This window comes from Magnolia sinica, chromosome 14 (genome assembly GCF_029962835.1).
Source record: "Magnolia sinica isolate HGM2019 chromosome 14, MsV1, whole genome shotgun sequence".
NCBI classification, from domain to species: Eukaryota; Viridiplantae; Streptophyta; class Magnoliopsida; order Magnoliales; family Magnoliaceae; genus Magnolia; species Magnolia sinica.
In genome coordinates, this window is record NC_080586.1 from 60,910,466 (window position 1) to 60,933,471 (window position 23,006).

At 37.5% G+C, this 23,006-nt stretch overlaps 1 protein-coding gene across 1 annotated transcript in view; it reads right to left on the reverse strand.

The window, feature by feature from the left end:
- Positions 1–13,973: 13,973 nt before the first annotated feature.
- The window catches only part of LOC131225882 (protein TRAUCO-like), a 29,952-nt gene continuing 20,919 nt past the window's right edge, over positions 13,974–23,006 (reverse strand). The window contains exon 3 of the mRNA XM_058221481.1: positions 13,974–14,338. The gene's annotated coding sequence lies outside the window, so the exon portion shown is untranslated. The remainder of the gene's footprint in view (positions 14,339–23,006) is intronic.

The window sequence follows — 23,006 nt, forward strand, 5'->3', positions numbered from 1 at the left end:
CTTAAGAAAAACATAAAAACAACTAAGAAAGAATAAGAAAAACTCTTGACGAAGGCTTCTCCACCCTTTTGCTCCACTCCTTAAACCCTAGAAGATAACTAGGAACATCCTAGGGAGTCCTATTTATAGTTGTGGAACTGCGCAGTTTTCTAAAGTAGACTTCACTCTACGCAATTTCACAAAATGACCCAGAGTTTTAGAATATACTTTTTCAGGATGATTTCAAAATTCATTTTCTTTACTTCAAATCTTTGATTCTCTTCATTCCTCACTTAGTTTTCTTGGATCTTTCTTCAATCTTGGTCTCCTAAGATCCATCCCTTACCTTGGTGATTCTTAAGCATCAAATCTATGCTTTTAGCACACTTTTCAATTCAAGTTCTTAAATTCACCTTGCAACACAAATATGAGTAAAATAGAACATTAAGCATTATCATGTTCATAAAACCAAAATATAAATGGGGGATAATATGCAATATTTGACCCTCAACATCCTTCGGGGGGCATACCTCCATAACCGATTATATCTGTTAGCCCAAAATCTGGCTACAACAATTATTATACATGAACTCTACAAATATAGATTGTCATCTCAACTTCTCTTAAAGTCTAGGACGCATGCACGTAAAAGGTTTTCGAGTATCTAATTCGCACGCTCTGTCTGCCCATTTGATCATAGATGATATGTTGTACTATAATCCAATGTAGTGCCTATGACTTCCTACAAACTCATCAAAAAATGTGAAGTGAAACATGAGTCGCGGTCCAACATGATAGATCTTGACACTTCATGTAATCGTACTACTTCCTTGATATATAGTTTGGCAAGCACGTCCATAGAATAATTAATGTGAATAGGGATAAAATGTGTTCACTTTGGCAATCGATCAATGATTACCCATACTGAGTCATGCTTCTTCTGAGTTAACGAGATCCCAATTATAAAATCCATCGAAATGCAGTCCCATTTCCATTCTGGTACCTTTAGAGGCTGCAAAAGACTATAAGGGTTTTGATTATCAGCATTCACTCAATGACAAGTAACACTGCGAGATATGTACTCAATTATCTCCTTCTTCACATTTGGCCACCAAAATGACCGCTTCACATTCTAGTATATTTTAGTTCCGCCAAGATGAATTGTAAACTTTGATTGGTGTAATTCCTTTAGAATTTCTTCTCTTAACACTAGAACTTTTGGCACACACAGACGATCTCCATATCAGATACTTTTATCTTCCTAAATCTTCCATTCAAATTTATCCTTGCCCTACTATTTAGCCATCATCTTTGTTAATTATTCATCATTTCATTGAGCTTTTATGATTCTTTCCTTTATAGTTTGCTTAATCATTTTATTACCAAGATGAATGTGTTACTCTTGAAATCGTAACTTCACTTCAAACTCTTTCATAAAATTCAATATCTTCCATTTATAAATCATTATCCTAGCTATATTTTATTGCTTATAATGCTTCCTGCTCAGAGCATCTGCCACTAAATTTATCTTATCATGATGATAAGATAGTTCAAAATCGTTGTCCTTCAAGAATTTCACCCATCTTCTCTTCTTCATTTTTAAATCCTTATGCAAGAACAAATAACAGAGGTTCTTGTGATCGATAAACAGATCAAATCGCTCGCCATATAAGTAATGGCACTAAATTTTAAGAGCAAACACGATGGCCGCTAATTCTAGGTCATGAGTCAGATAATTACACTCGTGATTCTTCAATTGTCGTGACGTGTATGCTATAACTTTATCTTCCTGCATTAGTACACAACTAAGTCCTAAGATCGATGCGTCAGTATAACCTACGAACTTCACTCCCTCTCGAGGAAGGCTAAGAATGGGCGTCGAGGTTCATAATCACTTTAACTCGATCAATGCTTCTTCACACTTCTCCGTCCACTTGAACGGTATACCTTTCGAGTCAAACTCATCAATTGGTCAAAAATGTTTGAAAAATTCTTAATAAACCTTCTGTAGTAACCCGCAAGTCCAAGAAAACTTTTAATATCCGAGAAATTTATAGGATGTTCCCACTGAACCACTGCTCCTACCTTTGCAAGGTCCATTGTCGACCATCTTTGGTTATAATATGCTTGGAAAATTTCACTCTCCTTCCAAAATTTGCACTTTTAGAACTTAGCATACATATGGTTTTCCTTCAGGGTCTATAGCATCATTCTAAAGTATGCCTCGTGCTCTTTGTTGGTCTTAGAGTAGATTAATATATCATCAATAAATATAATCACAATTCGGTCCAAATATGGTTGGAATAACATGTTCATCAAATCCATGAACACAACTGGGGCATTGGTCAAACCAAATGACATAACCAGGAACTCATAATATCCATAGTGTGTCATGAAAGTCATCTTATAAATGTCTTGTTCCCTAATCCGCAGCTGGAGATATCATGACCTCAAGTTAATCTTGAAAAAATAATAAGTTCCCTTCAACTGATCAAATAAATCAATAATGTGCAATAGTGGATATTTGTTCTTGATCGTCACTTCATTCAACTGATGATAATCTATGCATAGACGCATACTCTCATCCTTCTTCTTCAAAAATAGTACAGGTGCTTCCCATGGTGACGTACTTGGCCTAATAAAACCTTGAGTCTTCGGTTCTTCTAACTACTTCTTAAGCTCCTACAACTCAACCGATGGCATACGATAAGGCTGCATTGATATTAGTATGATTCCTAGTATGAGATTAATGTTGAAGTTTACTTCTCTTCTAGGTGGTAATCCAAGTATATCTTAAAAAACTTCTGGATAATCTTTCATTATTGAAATCTACTATAGCATCAACTCGTGCGATTCCTCATCCTTTAGTACCATAATGCGTTCTAGTTTTTTGTCCCTTTTCTGCCCTCAGATTTGGAAAGGCTCTCTCCCTGGAATAGAGAAATTTTTTGTCTTAGAATGACAGTTGATCTTGGCGTGGTAGGAAGTAAGTCAATCCATTCATAGGATAACATCATACCCCTTCATTTTCATCACCACTAAATCTATTAGCATTGGAATACCTTCAATTCTAATTTCACAAGTTTTGTATATTTTGTCTAAGGTGGCAGTTTTCCCCATGGGTGATTCTACTGAAATTAACCTACTAAGAGATACGGGTTTCAAGTCTAATCGTTTCACTATTATAGTTGTAATATAAGATATTGAAGCTAAACAGGCTAATCGAACATTATAATCGTATCTTCTATGTCATTGTTATCAATTTCTGGATCCTCAATAGGCGTAACGGCGTAAACCTTATCTTGCATAGGTTGTTATCTGAACGATTATCCTCCTTGAGAGTTCTAAGGTCATTATGGTTGTTGGGGTTGATTATACTAGTTATGCGATGGTCGAGGAGACACGGAATGCGACTCCTAAGGATGTAAGTGTGAAGGCCTATATGTCTAAGGTGATTGGATGGACTCCTCTGTCTGTATAGGGAACAGTAGTCGTGAAGATGATTAATGAAGTGGCGACAACTGTCCAATGTCTCTTAGTCGAGTCCTACAAAACTGCGCCTTATGCTCGTACTTTCCATAATACGTGCAATTCTCTACAAAATGTCACTCCATATTATTTAGTGTCACGATCGAGGCATTGGTCTGTTGCCTTTTCCTAACGGTTGCTGCTGAGTATCATATTCTGATGTTCTCTTAACTAGGCATGGGTCTGTTTGCGGTCTCTTTCAGCTTGCAGGGCCTTTTCGACAATTTCAAAATACTTCTTGATGTCCGCACAGCAAAATCAGTTCTAATATTTTGGCATAGGCCTTCTTTAAATTTCTAGATCTTGTACTCTTCATCTTATACCACCTCCGGGGTATATCGGGATAACTCAGCGAACTTCACCTTGTACTGAGCTACTGTTATAGCCCCTTGCTCCAACTTTAAAAACTAGGCCATCTTCTGAAGATGATAGGCCTTAGGGAAATACTTCTCGTGGAATTTACTTCTGAATTCGCTCCAAGTCCACACATGCTCCGTTGTGGCCATTCTCTTTGCCGATCTCCACCATATATACATTCGCCTTGGAGAACAAACGTCACTAACCTGACTATTTAGTTCTCTAGACAGTCCATTGCTTCGAGAATCTTCTAAACCTTGTCAGCCAATCTTCTGCGATTATCGGATCTGAAGCACCTTCGAACATGGGTGGTCACAATTTCATGAATTTCTCTAGTACATCCACTCCACCGAATTACTCGTATCTTACTAAGGCCAGATTTTGCTGGCCCTGAGGTGCCTGATTCAAGTTTACTATCATATTCCACTGAGTAGCGAATTGGTCTTGTGGTTGCTTCATCAAGACCACCATCTGAGTTACTAATGCAAACACGGCGTCCCATGGTTAAGAACTAGATTCAGCGAAATGAGCATGCATAGCAGTTGGTGATAACGGAAGTTGCACACTAAGCCCAGCACCACCCAAGTTTCTCGCTGAGAGGCAGGACTTTCCGCCTCCTCTCCTTCCTCAACGTTCTCATCATGTTCTCAGATTATTGTTTCATATTCTACCAGAATATTTGGATCTACTATCGGTTCATGTGGGACAATGATGCTAGTCGATGGGACAATATCGCGTAAATTGTGGATCTTCTTTAGGGCCATCATGTCCTATAAAAGAGTTAAATTTTAATATAAAAATGATCTCTACCATCCGTCTCTATTCAGCAAAGTGTTGCGGATGAAAAATATTTGAATTTTATTACTCAAATCATATATGTACATTTTAAAGTGCTGGCAACACTTAAACTTCGTTTCTAAGTTCTTTGTCAATCATCACAACCGAGGGGTAAATTCTAAGTATAAAGTCTCAAATTTTTAGAGATGTACCATTTATGTAGGTGTGTGTATGAAAACATAACCTACATGTCACTTTATGTTCAATGAAAGCCTCACTCTGATACCATTCTATCACGCCCCGTAATTCAGATACATAGTGTGCACCCTCAGACCCGAGTTGTGGTCCATGACTCATACATTAAGTGTACATAATTCCACTCATCATGTAGCAGTTAGGAGGCATAATTTAACATATTATAAGTTTTCACCAAGTTATCATTCATACATCCACTCAATCACACATATTTTCTAATACCAATTCCATCACAAACACAACAACATAATAAAAGTCCAAAATTAAACTATGTCCACCTAGTTGGGACTTTATTCGATATAATATTAAATACTATTTAACAAAATCATGATTTATAAACATCTCAGATTAAATCTAAACATCAGTGCCCAAAAAGAATGAAAACTAATTCTCTTATCAGTCAATTACATAAACGAATCATCCATCCAACGTAGCAAGTTCACCTTCCGCCAAATACAACCATTAGTCATATATCTCATCCGCCACTTGGGCCTCATTATCCGACACTTGATTCGAATTTTTTGTCTTATTCACCTCTGTAAGGTTGTCAATCCACAACATTAACTGGTCAAGCTAGTGAATGAACACATCATGGTTCATACATAGTACAATATAAGATAGCACAAGCAAGAATGAATTATATGTATTTAGGCATGATTATGTATGCTGAGATATCACGTAATGCATGTTAAGTGGGATGATCATCCACTTGCTTGAGTTGGATATCCGTCAACCCATATCTGCACCTGGTAGGCTTTTACCATAGGTAGGCATAGGCAAGGCCCACACTTACTCCATGAGTAGGCTTCCACTAATGTGGGCATCTAGCAACGAATCTATTAAGAGAACCTTCTAAGGAGATCTCCCAGAAACCCAGGAACAAGGTGTGCATGCAGTCATCTAAAATGTGCCTCTAGGAATCAGCTTAGGAACGCTATGAATGCATGTCATGAATACTCAATGTCTATGCATTGTCATATATAGTCAACATATACATCTCTCTGAGAGGAAAAATGAATTCATGAAATCAATGTTTTGCATCTCCACATATTCAACTTACATTAATAATCATTCAAAACATATATCACGCAACAAGGATCATGCTAACATAGCAACACGATAATTATATCAGTCATGGCAGTCATAGCGATCATAATAGTCATAACAATCACATCGTCTATCTTAACCGTACAGATATGAGACACATTAGGATTCACTCACCTATCCTTAGTAGAGTCGATCCAGCTGAATAGTTGTACATTTTGAAATCTAGAATTCGAATACCTATTAAGATGGTTTAACACATCACAAATTTAATTAAGTTATTCCATCACATGGGGTCCACCTTTGATCAAACTAAGATGACCAACTATTAATCCATTATGAACTTATAACTCCATTGACTTAGTTTTGAAAATCAAATAGGGGACTGTTGATCGATGCAGCCAATCGATCGAGCCACATCGAAGGCCCTCCGTTGATCCTTCAATCAATTAACCATAAATTGAGTTAGTTAGAATTTTAACTTCTTAAGTCTCTGAACACTTTTAGTCACCTTCGATCGATCAAACCTACCCATCGATCGATCAAAATATATCAGATTAAACTCAATTTGCTCACTAGATAGATTTTGCTATGTTCGATCGATCGAGATTGCTCAAGAAAACGCTCGATCGATCAAACTAGGACTTCAATCAATTAGACTATATTATGAATTCTGAACTCTAGTCTCTGGATAAAAATTGACTTGTTCAATTGATCGAAGACTTACTTCGATTGATTGACCGAAGTCGATTAGGTTCTATAACACAATCTGATCTTCTGAAAATTTTAAGGTTTCTTCTCCAACTCTTGACTTTTAGGGATTCAATCAATCTAAGGATTTGGGTCTAATATCTTCTATTGATTTCTCCATCGACAAAACTAGAAAAAAAAAATAGATTACTCGGATCCGAATTATCTGGGATCTATGGTTGAAGTCGCTCAGCAACATATTTCATTATCATCAATACTTTTCATTGATTGTGTGGGTAATCTAACAGTCAGATCACTCTAAAATTCAAGGCCCTGGCATAATTTGGCCTTAAGAATCTTTGATTTAGATCATTCCAGATTAATATGGCTGGATTTCTCAAAGTCGATCTTTACAATACGAGATCTCTCATATGAGCTGTCTTTTTAATCTTCAAAACATTTTCAAAGATTAAAGTAATGAACTTAAGGTTGATCTATCTTGTTCATTATTTAGATCTAGGGTTTTAGATGAAAAATTCAGAAAATTTCAATTTAAAGAGAGAGAGAGAGAGAGAGAGAGAGAGAGAGAGAGAGAGAGAGAGATGGAAACCTTACCTATAATGAAAGAGCCCTGGATTTAAAAGATTCCTCCGTAGTCTTGTGAATTTTTACCAAATATTAAAATATTGTGGTGTTTGGAATCAATCATCTAACCTCACATTTTATTGAATATACTTCTACCATCCTGCTAAATGATTATTATTTTTTGGTTATTGATTTTAAAATTAAATTATTAATCCTAATCCACTCAAAAGTTATTTGTGATAAATCCACCTTATCCATATGTTTTGCCATATAATTTTACTACACCTAAAAATGACATAGATCTAAAACTCATGCGAGGCCGAAATAGTGGGGATTGAATAATAAGCAATAGTCAGGTTTGAACGTCCACCATGAAACAATAAAAGTTTTGGGATCATACTAATATTTTTATTGCTTTCAATTCATCCAGGGAATGACCTTACGAGCGGTTTGGATGGCATATAAACATCACCATGGACCCTGGGAAGGTTTCAACGGTGGGAATTTCCCTCCCCACTTTTTCCTGTCGTGTGGCCCACTTGAATTTTAGATCTGCTTTTTGGGCTCAGGTTCTAAATGAGCTGGCAAAATTGATGGACAGTAGATTTCTCACAAACATGAGCCCACCTAGATTGCCACTTGGGTCCAAGGTAATCCACGTCCTTGATTGAGCACTAACAGAAATGTTATTTACCGAACAATCTTGACCGCCCAATTGATTAACTTTTCCTCATTCAGCAAGTAATCAACAACCAAAAATTAAACGATTAGGATCATCTGATCAATCTAATCTTTCGTATATGACCCATTCACCATTGGACTTTTGGAACAAACGTTCTAGATCTCATCATGATGTGCCCTATCCATGGTAAAAAAAAGTTGTGGAAGAATGGCAACTCCCATGATTCCAGAACCACTGGACTGATTGGCACCCATTAAAATATTACGTGTAACTACGGTTCCTCTACAAGCCCTTGGGGCGAGGCAACTGAGGTCTGTGCATGGCATCGTTATAAAAGTTCCATGCTCAGGCTTATAACCATCATGCGGGCCACCACATAAAATGGGAGCTTTATAATAGTTGGAGTTAATAACATAACAAGCAATGCACAACCATTTAAAAGCCTCCAAATTCACATGGTACCCATAAGATGGTTTGATCCATCTAATTGCAACCCTGACCATGGGGCCTAACCAGACTTATGTGTTGTATATCCATACCGTCCATCCTTTTTGCCAGCTTATTTTAGAGCATGGTCTTAAAAAATGAAGTTGATACAAATCTCAGGTGGACCATACAGTAAGAATTGAATTCCCACCACTAAAAGCTTCTTAGGGGCCACAAAAGTTTTGGATCAAGCTTGTATTTGTATTTTTCCTTCATCTAGGTTTGTATCTAGGTTTGTGTGACGTTATCAATAGGTTGGATGGCAAATAAACATTATAGTGGACCTTAGGAAGTTGAATAACCACTCATTCCTGTGGAAGGGTCCACCTGAGATTTGTATCTGCGTTATGTTTTGGACCATGCTCTAAAATAAACTATTAAAATGAATGGACGGCAAATACATATAAGGTGGAGACCATTATCAGGATCCAACCTGGCCTGATAGGTTGGATGGCAAATAAACATTATAGTGGACCTTAGGAAGTTGAATGACCACTCATTCCTGTGGTGAGGTCCACCTGAGATTTGTATCTGCTTTATTTTTTGGACCATGCCCTAAAATAAACTATTAAAATGAATGGACGGTGAATACATCAAGGTGGAGACCATTATCAGATCCAACTGGCCTGATAGGTTGGATGTTATACACAAACCCGTGGACTCCGATTGCAATCCTTGTAGAATAAAACTATCCAACGTCCTCTTCTTTCAAGAGTAATATCATTTATATAATATAGCAACTTGCGAAGGACTGTTTGGGAAGTGCCTAAAAACAAGTTCTATCTCACAATCATGTATTAGAGATCGTATCTTTTTTAGGTAAGGAATAAAAATAATCTCTAATACATAATTACCATTGACTAAACTGAGATGAGCTCATTTTAGGTGTACACCAATCAGGCCCTCAAAGAATGAGAAAGTGATAGAATTTGAAAATGTGAAATACTAAAAAATAAAAATAAAAATAAAATACTCTTAGATACAAACAAAAGAATTATTCATTTAAAATAAGATACTGAAATATTTCCTGATGTGAATGATTAAAATATTGTAGCACTTGTCTTCTATTTTCCATTCTTTTCTACGGCACGGTTATTCGTCTTAAGAAATAATACTCACACATGTGAATTGCCTATATCATGCATAGATATATAGTTAACTAGTGGCAAATCACGCGATATGGAGTCCCATGTTCATGGGGCCCACCTTGATGTATGTGTCTTATATCCACGCCCGTTCTTCCATTTTGAAAACTCATTTTTGGGTATCATGCCAAAAATAAAGCAGATAATAAGTTTTCTTGTGGGACACAGGAAATAGTGTTAATCAACCATTAAAATTTTCTTGTGGGACACATAAGTTTTGGATTAAACTGATATTTGTGAGACCTCTTCATCTAGGTATTTGTGACCTTATCAACAGGTTGGATGGAAAATAAACATTCCAGTGGTCCCATGAAGTTTTTAATGGTGGGGATTTAATCAAGACTGTGTCCTGTGGTATGGTTCACCTAAGATTTGGATCTCTTCATTTTTCAGATCATGCCTTAAAATGAGCTGTCAATTTGCGGCAAATACATCATAGTGGGCTCCACAAATAGGAAGCCACTGGGGATCCACCCAAATTGCGCCCATGTTCATGCTAGTGCTAACATGGTGAGGGAGCTCGCACAAGTGTTTCAGTAAATAGTCACGTGCATGGATCAAAAATCAAATGGTCCATTATTGTTGACACAGGAAAGAATATGAAACAATAAGAAAAATATTACAATTTACCTGTGGTAATTAAAACCTTAAATTCACAACGAAAGTTCTTGAATCCACAAGAAAATTAGAGTGAAAGTTTTGATATTTTATAGAATAATGTATGCATGATTTCTTAATTTTACTACTAATAAAAAATAAACCTTAATTTAAAAATTATCCAAAATAGTAAACTCTTTTAAAACTTAATTTTCTAATTCTAACAAAATTCTTCTAAAGTCTAATTTGTCAAAAATAAAAAGTCTACATTCGAAGTATTCTTGACCTAATTATGAGCAACTTCTTAAAGATTTAAATTTCTAAAACTCAAAAAAAAAAAAAAAATGAAAATAGAAATTTCTAAAATTAGTCTTTTTTTTTTTCTAAATATTGTAGTGTTGGACGGGTTGCATTTTCTTATGAGACGGATGAATTCGGCCAATGCAATGGACTAGTTGATCCTAGAAACATCATTACATAAATATTGATAGGTCATGCGCTATGTGATGATGCTCAGATCAATGGTTACAATACGGACTTCGAATGACAATTTCTCCATATCGAAATGAATTTCTTCAAACCATACACACTTGGGCCCAATTACATCATTCCCTAAGTAGGATTAAACCCGATTTTGACGGACTACTTCAACTTTCATTTGAATTTCTTTTGGTTCAGCTGTGCAAAGAATACACCCATAGCATGTCATACATTAATTTTATGATTAGAATGTTGTTCTTTAAGTAGTTCATTAGATAATGAAAAAACTTAATGTATATTTTTCAATTACTTACCACCTATATATTAAGAGAGAGTTGTCCGATAAAAAATTATCAAAATAAGTAAAATGTAAAATAGTAAAGGAGAAGGCTGACCATTAGTAATCCGTTGTCATTTTACCAGCTTTACTAATTCCACTTGCATGTAGGTGCGTGTGGAGATGTGACATGTATCTGAGATACGAGCTTTCCATCAAATGACTACACTATTTAGATCTTCATCCTGAAAATCAGGCCATCTTACTCCTCAGGTGGGCCATCAACATGTACAAAAACCGAATGGCAGGAGAGCAATTTTGACCGTGCGTTTACTCTGTACATTGTGGCCCACCTGAAGACCGAAATTGTTTGACTTTGTTTAGGCGACAAGATGTAATCATTATTTCCGACATTAGGAAAAGCTCAAATGGGCCAGGTAGCCCTCCCAACCTGATGAGCCCGAACCGTCCATCTTTGGGGAGGCTTGGACCTACTAGATTGCCCCATGGGTTGCACTTGGGTCTTGCCTGCATGGCCCAATACATTTTTGAGTTGGGCTTTTTAACCCAAACCAACTCGATTTTACAATAAATGAGTTATATCGTAGAACATACCGTTCCAATACTCAATTAGGCAACCCATCCATCTTGAAAGTAGACTGTTGGTTTCATTCCTTCGTGCATCTATGGCCCACTTCATCAAGAAATAGATTAGGAACATTCAAGTAGGAAATAGTAGGGTTGAAAGTAGGGCAGGTTGGTGCTCAACCCTAGTTCAACCCAAGGTTCCTATACCTCAACCCTAACCCAACCCAACCACAGGTTGGAAATTCTCAACCCAAGCCCAATTCAAGCGGTCTCGGTTGGGTTGGTCAGGTAGATACATGCTAATATTTTTGTTATTACATTAGTCTATTATATTTCAATACACATCTTATTTTTTGTACATATAATTTTATTAATTATATGTAGTTATTTATCATAAAGAACTTCAGTTTTTTTCTAAACAAACAAGCTAAAATATAGAACTACTCCTTTAAAAGTAGTGTTGTGTAGCAGGCAATCTATTTGAGAGAAAAATAAGGTGCATCTTGTTAGCTTGAGTCATCAGAAATGATGTGGACCAATGAGACCCGATGGCACTGGAATTTCCTATGCCTTCAAAATAGACGATCCACATTCAATTATAATTTATAACTTATATATCAATCAGGTTCAGATTGGGTAGGACAACCCAAGACCTCAACCCGAGCCCGACCGAAGTTTCATTGGGTTGGCGTTTGTATAGGCCAAGCTAGAAACGAAACCCAATACATCATGCCCGAGCCCAACCCAATGTCGGGTCGGTCACAGGTCGGTCAGGTTGAACCCGCCCAACTTTCAGCCCTAGGAAATAGCGTCCTTATCAGCATTGAGTCAAGCCTGATCAGGATGGGTCAACCAATTTTTCGAGCTTGGGCTTGAGCAAGCTGTGCTAGGCTTATGTCAGGCTCGGACCTTAGCTCTTAAGGATTGGGCTAGGACTGAGCCTAACCATTGCTGCCCCCTTCAATACAACTGCTCATCAAATGGCCATCATAGATAGGCCATAAGAGTAAGAAAAATAACATATTGGGTACAAGATCTCGTTGACAGTGTGCGTATATATGCCTTCTATAAAATTGTGTTATCTGAGAGAAGATCCATTTTCACCACAGCTAGAATCATCCCATCAAAGAAATTCTAAGCAGTAGCCTATTAATGGTAGCGCCCACAGGTGACTGGTTCAGATCATCACACACACCTGTCATATGTATGGTAAATGATCTTTAGCCATTAAAAATGAGGTAACTCTAGAGGCAATGTATCAGCTCTCCATTACTATCATCTTCCCCCATAAATTGGCCATCAACGCAGGGATCTCATATTGTAATAGAAACCATACAAGTGGTTGGAGCGACAGTGGATTGGGACCGTCCACTCAGTTGGCCCTCATGCTGATGGTCCATGTCTTAAAACTACGATGATCAAACAAATATAGCCATCATTTTTTAACAATTATTTTCCTACTGAATGGAGCCGTTAACCACTTCAATTTTCACCGGATTTCTACAATCATCCAAATCGACATCCATGATGGGCCCCATCATGCGAATGATTTGGATCGAGTCTCCCTGGCAGGTGTACAATTCAAGGGTGACTCTCCAGGGATGCAGGTAACGCCCCACCATGAAAATCACCCTTGTTGAAAATAAGGCTGATCTGCTCGCTAGGTGGGACACAGCCATATGTTGAACCAGAGCATTGATTGTCCATTTTTCTTTTTTTCCAACAGTGTGGTTCACTTGATGCGCAGATTAGTGTAATTTTTGTCCCAGGTAATCTTCACGTGAGGACTACAGTTTGCATGGCACTGATGGTCTATTATAGACTTGGGTCTAAAGATCAAGTGGACATAAGTGGAACCGTCGTTGATGATCCAGTCGTTGATGATCCAAGCCGTTGAAATGATGGGCTAAATTTTTATAGACGATGGTTGAATAGATAGAAAAATCCCAACCATCCAATCTGGGCCATTAGACAATTGTCAAACATAAACCAAGGAGGACATGGAAAAGCTGTTTGGTTCCGTGCATCCAAACAAGCACCTACAACCCGAGAAAATAATAATAATAATAAATGCTTTTGGATCAAACTCCTATTTGAATCAATCCCTTTTTTGCTAAAATTAAAGGTCCAAACACACCCTAAATACTCTTTTGTTTTAAAATTTCTCACTAAGTCATGCAGGGTAAAAATGCCCACCCCTAGGCCCTATTGCCTACCGAAAATAAATAAAATTCTTTTCACTTAAAAAAATAAAATAAAATAAAAAAGAAATGAAAAGTCCACCGCTACACTTGGGTAATTGAGGTGAGACCATCAGACAAGGCCTCTTTAACACTGGTCATTAAATGGTCCAAAAAAGAAACAACTACAATGTGCATTCACTATAAGTGAATCCTAACCCCAATCTAACATTGGCTGATTATAACCAACAAGTGTTTAACATTATATCATTTATTGTAACTCTGCATGGAACTCTTCATACATGGTTTACAAATTTTTAAGATTTTTTGTTTTTTTTTAGTTTAATTAATAATCTACATAATAAAACAAGTGCATCATCAGGATTCGAGCCCAGTTATCCCTTTTTCGATAGGGCGTGCCCTACGTAAGTTGAATAACTGATCTAGGCAACTTGGGAGTCTCTATCCATGACCTCCATAAAGCTACGTGGAGATTTGAACCCACTGATGTTGAAGGACCAGTAATTCAGTTGTGGGTTAGGGGTGAAATGCCACAATAAGAGCTCAAACTAATAACATCGACTACAGCCGTTTTCACCTGTTTCACATGGTTTGGATTCCATTCCCTATTTGATAGACTGACTTCCATTTTCCCTTTGAAACCTGGTGGAAGGGCATGATCTCATCCCTGTTTTAGTCAAGACGAAACTTCTTTCAATCCATCATACAAACTAACAAGAAAACAACTTCACAATTCAATTACATTATCATATGAAAAATAAAGCCAAAGCAAGCAAGTGCATCAGAATTTTCAAAGAGATAAGTACAGCATGCCCCACTACTTACTGCTAGGGCCATCATGGGACTGGGATTAGGTTTGCCAAGAGAATAGTACTAGTAAATGCATGGAGTTGAAAATGTATGCATGAGTCTCTCATTGGGAGTCACTCATCTATTTATTATCTATAATTGCATTAAAAGAGAGTTTGCATTTTTTGTAAAATGTCATCCATGTCCTATGAGTATTACATTTCACACAAGTGGTTTTTCAGTTTTTATAAGACAAGCATGCATCCTGCACGATCTGAACCACCCATCAGGTGGGGTGCAATTTAAAGAAATGGTGTCTAAGATGTGGCTGTGATGTACACATGATGGGAGGAGAAATTTTATCAAGTTGTCTAAGATGTGGATATGATGTACACACCACAATTGGTCCTAAACACTGTGAATTCTTTCAATGGTGGGCATCTCCATCCCAATTGCTTCTGGTGGTGTGCCCCACCTGATTCATGGATCAGCCTTATTTTTGGGTTCCAGGCCAAGGAAAGGGTGGCACACCTGATAGATGGGGTGGATCTCATGCACATAAAGTCGTTCTCCCCACATTAGCACAAGGCATGCCATATACCTACACAGCCTTTCTGTTCCCTCCTCTCCCTTTGTGAAAATAGCATTCCACATTTTTCTCAGAATCCAGCTATCCATAACACCTCATTTAACATTTATAATTTTTTATTTTTATTCTTAAAGGGCTTGGAATATCATTATCTGGCTAAACATTGCTAGGAGCATCGTCTATTAGCACATCAAATGCAAGATAGACCATGCAAATATCCTTATTTTAATGCAAACAGCGCTATGATGTGCACCAAACAGTCCCCAAATATGAACTGGAGAGGAAAAAAGACATCTATAGACTAGCAATAAGCTGAGGGAGGGGTAAAACATAGAAAAACCACATTAGATGCATCAAGGGTGTGGATCAAAGTGTCTTGGTGAAAGACAACGAGATTAGGGTATAAAAAATGCAATGTATTTATAGTAGTGTGTAGTATATATTTATCTTTTTGGGTGTTTGCATGTACAAAGTGTTGTGTGTTCCTAAGGAGTATGTAAATGTGTTTCTAACAATATAATAAAAGGTGTGTTAGGACTTGATGCCCTTAATACACAATTAAAGCTTCTATCAAAACTCTCCTCTCACGCTTCTTTTTTCTTCTCCTCTTCCCTCCACTTCTTAAATCTACTCGAATCAACTTGGTCTCAAAGCAAGAATCTTCGCGTTGATTAGTGCTCCAGGAATCTGATAACATTAGAGACTATATGGCTAACATTAGCAACTATACATACCATATGGCCTATTTTTTATCTAGAAGAACATGGTTTGGTACATTTCGATTTTAGAAGATTTATAGTGATTTTTGTGAGATTTTTGGAGCCATCTGAGGTATATTTGGACCATTTTTCTCATTTGACAGAAAAACCCAAAATATCGGATTTTCTTCAATTTCGCTCAAATCAGTAGGGTTTTTTTTTCTTCTTCACATGGTGGATCGGATCCGTTGCATTTAACTTCTGATGGAGTTGTTTCTGAGTGGGAGAGTGATTTAGAGATGTTGTGAAGCCAAACAATGGACTGACGGTGCCATTTTTGGGCCCTAGTGGGTCTGACCTTACACCATGAGCTCTGGTGTATGTCCTGGTGCTTGATCTTCTTTTGTGAGGCATTGTTTATACTTGATTCAAGCCTTCCTTGATCTTTGTTATTAGATTTTCCTTCTTTAGCTGTCCCAGGCCACCGTCTGGAACCCAGTAACTTATCTATCTATCTATATATATATATATATATATATATATATATATATATATATATATATATATATATATATATATATAAAATATCTGTGTGTGTGTGGCTATTCCTGTCCAATACCCCTCCTTGAGCTGCTTGTGCTTGGGTTTCATGTTTGTGAACCCTTATGGAGGACAAGATCCCTTCAAAATCTAGTGTGAGATCTTCAGAATCCCATCCCTTGTTAATCACAACAATAAAGTTGACTGGTTACTCAATCTATGAAGCAGTTTTTTCGGGGAAGATAAATACTTTCCTATATATTGGATGAAGCTCCGGATTCCACAGATGGGAATTTCAAGACTTGGACCAAAGAGAACTACCAAGCCATGACTGGGCTGCTTAACAGTATGGAACCTACTGTGACTAATTCTGTGATGTTTCTAACCTTGGTAAAAGAATATAGGACGGCCTTCATGATATGTATTCAGAAGCTCAAAATATATCCAGAATTTTCAAGTGGATCTCAGACATCGGGAGATTTCAACAAGATTTGAGATCCCTGAAGAAGTATTTTCAGCTCTTCAGGGCATGTGGGATGAGTTGGATCTCTATCATCTCCTTCCCTCCAACTGTACAATGAACTATGATCACGTATGGAAGCATCGTGAAGAAACCAAAATTATGAAATTCCTTTCTGGTCTCAACTTTGACTATCATGGTGTTCAGAAACAAATTATAGTCATCGATCATCTTCCTCCTCTAACAGCTATTTATGCCATGTGTCAAAGGGCAAGTAAATCATCCTCTACTTTTGTTTCGCATGATCGGTCTGCTTATGTTGCTGGAGACCGACCTTTCTTTAGCCATGGTTCTATTGCTCCAGCATGGGGTGCTCAAGGATGTTGACATGATTCTGAATTGAGTAATCAAGGCGGGGGCCATGATGTTGATCATGGTAGATGTGGTAGACAAGGATATGGACATGACAAACCTCACGTTTGTACACATTGTAGGGGCACAAATCACTCTATTGATCGTTGGGATCTTATTGGTTGCCCATCTTAGGCAGGTGTGTCTGTGGCTGGTAGTGCCTCCATTGGTTCCATGAAAACTTCACTGCTACTGCAGTAGAGAAGTCTTCCTCAAGTGATCTTGTTCTCGTCCCATGAGGCCTATGATGCGTTAATGCAACTACATGTACGTAAGGTCTCTAATATTTCCAGAGCCACTATAGCCTAGTCAAGTACTGCTCTCCATGTGTCTTCTCCTCCTTCCTAGGTCATTGACTCTAGAGCTACCTCATACATGATTGATAAGCCCCATCCGTTTAGCTTTTTATCTTCCTTCTAGTCAGTCACACTTTGTCACTGATGCTAATGAAAACCAAACTCATGTATCTGGATCCAGTTCCATCAAAGTTGTTTCCTACTATACATTTTTCATCAGTTTTGCATGTCCCCAGCTTCCCACTTAATTTATTATTTGTCAATTCTCTTACAAAATCATTGAATCGTTCAGTAACTTTCTTTCCTTCTCACTATGTGTTTCAGGACCTCCAAACGAAGCAAATGATTGGTCAGGGCCATGAACGTGAAGGAATTTTTTCTATGATAGCATCTAGTGCCTTGTCTTTAGTGAGTCAGTGTCCATATGGCATTGCTGCATAAGGCATCTATCCTTCTCTAGGTTAAAACTTTTGTCTTCAATTTCTGCATTTAAACCTTTAAACTGTAAAACTTGTGAGTTCCATACTTTTCTGATGAAGGAAGATCTTTGCATACTTTCTCTTTGACCTATAAGAGATGTACCAGCGGATGTCACCTTCTTTAAAGAGCATACTTTACTGATGAAGGAAGATCTTTGCATCATCCTCTTGCTAGTCAAGGGGAGTTCATGCAGTCTAATTCTAACTACATACCACTTCTAGTCATATGTCTTGACCGTCTCTCTCAAAGCCTATTCTTATATATCATCGACAAACTAAGTCCTCTACTGATCAGCCACCTATCATTTCGTCTGCTTCTGCTGGTGGTTCAAGTATAAGCTCTCACTCTCAACCTCATGATGATCTTCCCATTGTCTTATGTAAACCTTCCCGCTCATGCACAAAGCATCTCATTAGTAATTTTGTTTCCTACAACATCTTTCACCTTCCTTCTAGTCTTTTCCAGTTTCCATATCCTCCTTTGTTACTCCATGCAATTTAAAGAAAGCTAGGAGTAGCCTTAACTGGATTGAGGCTATGATGGAAGAAATGCAGGAGCTAGAGAAAAACAACATCTGGGAGTTAGTTTCCTTACCTAAATGAAAACAGACGGTTGGATGTCAATGAGTTTATACCATCAAGTATCGTCTAGATGGTTCCAATGACCGTTATAAGGCACAGTTGGTCATAAAGGATTATACTCAACATATGATGTGGACTCCTTTGAAACATTCTCTCATGTGGCCAAACATAACTTTGTTCGTGTGGTTATCTCTTTAGCGATGAATTTATCTTGGCCCCTATTTCAACTAGATATGAAGAATGCGTTCTTACATGGTGATCTTGCTGAGAAGGTCTATGTGGATCAGCCCCCCAAGTTTCTTTGCCTCGCGATTAGCCTCTTGTGTGTTGCCTGAAGAAATCAATTTATGGTCTTAAACAGTATCCATGTGCCCGGTTTGATGAATTCAGTCGTGCTCTCCTGGACTCTGGATTTGTTTGCAACCAAGCCGATCACTCACCATTCATTTGTCAGCGACCCACATAGGTTATGGTGTTGATTGTCTATGTGGATGATATTATGTTATCCGGAGATGATAATGAGGGAATGGTCGCTGTTAAATATTTTCTCAATACTTGATTTGATATCAAAGATCTTGAAACTCTCCAGTATTTACTAGGGATTGAAGTTGCCCAATCAAAGTCTAGAGTCGTGCTCTCTCAAAAGAAATATGTCATTGATCTTCTCTCAAAGAAAGGGATTCTAAGATGTATGCTTGCCACTACGCCTATTGATACTACTCAGAAAATCATTCTTGATAATGGTGAGCTCTTCTTTGATCTAAGGATGTATCGTCGATTGGTTGGCTAACTTATTTAACTATTACTCAGTCAGATCTTTCTTATGTTGTGGGTGTTATTACTCAATTCATAGATGCCCCTCATACCACACATTTGACAACAATATATCATATTCTCCAGTATCTCAAGTCTGCCCCTGGTAAAGGTTTGCTTTTTCAATAGCATGGTTACCTTCATTTTTCTTGTTACTCCAATGCTGATTGTGTTGGAAGTTTTCGTGATCGACGGTCCACATCCGGGTATTGTACGTTTGTAGGTGGCAATCTTGTCACCTGGAAGAGTAAGAAGTGGTTCATCATTGCACGATCTTATGTTGAAGCTGTGTATAGGGTGATGGCTCATGCGACATGTGAACTTGTTTAGCTTCAAACACTCTTACAAGAACTTGGTTATGATCCTTGGAGTCCCATTTCATTGCATTGCAATAATCAAGCCACTATTCACATTGCCAGCAATCCAGTGTTTCATGAACACATGAAGCACAATGAGATTGATTATCATTTCATTCAAGAAAAAAGCCGCTAACAAGGAAATTGAGACTCCCTTTGTTTGCTCTAGGGAGCAGTTGGCAATGCTCTTACCTAGTCTCTCAATCAGGATGCTCTTCTCTGCGTTATTGGCAAGTCAAGCATTATCAATGTTGTCAAATCGCATATGCGATTAAATGCGATCGGCATATGTTGTTCGCATATGCGATCGCATATTATATTTTTATTTTTTTTTAAATGAAAAAATAAAAATAAAATGTAAAAAAATTTTAAATTTTAGGGAAAACGTGCCCGAGTGATTGAATAACTCCTTTTACTTATTTCATTGGAGTTTAAGTATTTCATTTAGTTATATATTTAATTACTTATATTATATTACATAAATTTTAACAAAACAATCAAGAAGCTACTTAAGATAGAATTAATTATTAAAATCTTCGAACATAGATATTTTATAGATAAATGGATAACTTGATGACTTGAAACAACTTACAACTTACAACTTAATGTAAAAAATAAGCATACTAACATAGGCTATTATTATAGTAATGCGCTAATAATATATAATCCAGTTGTCATTGCGGCATCTGATCACCATCATCGTCATCGTCATTGGCATTATCAGAGTCAGTCTCCTTCTTCAACATATACTTCATCTTCTTCTGTTTCTTCGTCATTGGTTCACACTAGTACTTCATCCACATCCAATGGTTGATCTTGATATTCTTCTTTTATCTCCTCGATCCCGTCCACTGCATGACTGTTGCTGCTCACCCCTATTCTTTGCCTTCGAATGAAAGAGCATTCTCCATGTGCCGAGCCGAATGTGGCATCTTCGACTTGAGCCCATGTTAGGTCCTCACTTGCAAAGACCGGGTCCTCTATCTCTACAAGTCACTATCTGCATCCAAATCATCTAGAAATATAGAATCATAGAAACCGAGCTTTTCTCGCCTAGTCTGGAATCGTTCTTGTAGCCTCTGATTATATTAAACAAAGACCAAGTCATTAAGATTCTTTTGTTCAAGACGATTCCTTTTTTCTTTTCTTTTTTCTTTTTCTTTTTTTGAATCCACATTAAAGAAAGTGCATTAGCAATGGCTCATGGCCATTACTTTTAACTCCATAAGATTGAAAACTAAAATCAACATTAATAAGTGAATTGGTGAGATCAAGTAGTAGAATTAAGATGATTAACAAAAAACGCAAGCATTACGATAATTATCATGAATCCCATGAAAACCAGAAGAACATCATGTATGATCCTAGCCTAAGTCACCAACATCGTCACACAAGATCATTAAATAAAAAGAACTAGGATCTAATTGATGTAGGGACATCCAATTAGCATAGTCTATTTCGAAGTGGAAAACCTAATAAAACCTAAGGTAAAAATTAGGGTTTAGGTAATTTGGGAAAGTAGGAAAGTTATGGATTTTAGATTTACGGTTAGGGTTTCAGGAATAGAAGATAGGTAAAGGAAAGATGGGTTTAGGAGAAGATGAAGGCTTAGTTGGGAGAATCAAAGAACCTGAAGAAAATACATTGATGGAGGGGAAAAGAGATGATGGTGTGGAGATAGATGAAGACATCGCACCTCCGTTGATGAAGATTAGCCTTGCACCAATCTCCCTTCCAATTTGCATGGAAGTATCCTCAAATCGCATGAAGATGACAAAAAAAGAAAGCAAGAGCCTTTTCTCTTTTTGTTAATCACAAAATCCAATAAGGGAGAGAGTCACACGCCCACCCTCTCTTTACAGCTTCACCAAGTTTCACTAATTACAAAAAATACCGTCTTATGAAATTTTAATAAAAATGGTCATAGTCTAAAGAGAATCTACTAAATCACTCACAAAGGTGTGCAAACATAAAATAATCAAAACTAAATCCTAAAAGATGATAAAATCTAAAAAACTGATGTGGACGATCCACGATCAATGGCCTGATCATGTGATCTATGTGATCCAACAACCCGATCGTCATGTCCCTCCAATCTATCGATCTGAATCACTCCATAAAGCAGCTCATGTGCATCTTCCCAGTGTGGGGCCTTCCAAATGTTCACACATGTACATGGGGTCTTCAACGGAATCACGGGTACTCGTCTAGCCACAGGAAAATCGATGTCGCTCGACTCCTCCTTTGATATGTACGCAAGGGTGTACGTGATGTGATATCCTCATCAAATTGCCAAACATACCAACTTGAACATACTCCAGTTGCACTCGCAACCGCTAACAGAACATGTGAGTCCAAAAATCTTCATGGCTAGCTTCTTTACTGCTGGATCTTTCCTATTCAGGTCGACTCCATAGGCAACCCACCAGCCAACTGAAATAATTGTCTAAATAGGGTTAGACTTCGTACATTTCAAGAAACTATTTCTAATTTACTTGGACCAACTCGCTTAGACATTCATACTTGGCAATTTCATAGTCCTATGACTGATAATTATCTCTTGAAAAAATACCCACACTCTTCATGTAATAGTCCAGCAGAGCTGATATCCTATCTTGTTCTTCTTTATCTATAACCACTCTTTCCAGGACATTAAAAAAGCTAGCCATATGCGTCACTTCCGCCTTTGCCACTATTCTATAAGCGGAAGCAAAGAATGCGGTTGAATTAAGAATGTAGGTAAATGAATATAACCGAGATGACATTTAGTTACCCCATGTTTTATCTATAATATCTAAAATGGGCATGTAATCATGCTCTTTATAGTTGAAGTGATCCATGATTTTGTTTCTAGCCCTCTCCATTGCATCATAGATGTAACTCATTGGTGGCTTCTCATCTCCATCTACCAATCGCAACACAATCACTAAAGGTCTCGATGATTTTAGTGCCTTTAGCACTTGTGTACAAAAATATTGTGAAATGATAGTTTGTTTAACTAGCTTCCCTTCAACATTCTTTGACCAAGACCCATTATTCTAATCGGATGACACTACAAAGCTTCTAAGCTCGGCTTTCTTTGAATACAACCTTTGTAGTTTTAAGAAGGTTGTTGTGAAACGAGTGACAGCTGGACAAAGCAAGTTACACCCAATGCATTTTCTTATTTAATGGAGACGAGGGGCATGTTTGTACATAAATATTGTGATTCTTCTAGCCCTAGCAATCACCTTAATGTACAACCTACCTACATCTTCTACCAGAAAATCTATAGAATGTACTGCAAAAAGAGTCCAAAATAAATGGCACCTCTTCTCCATAA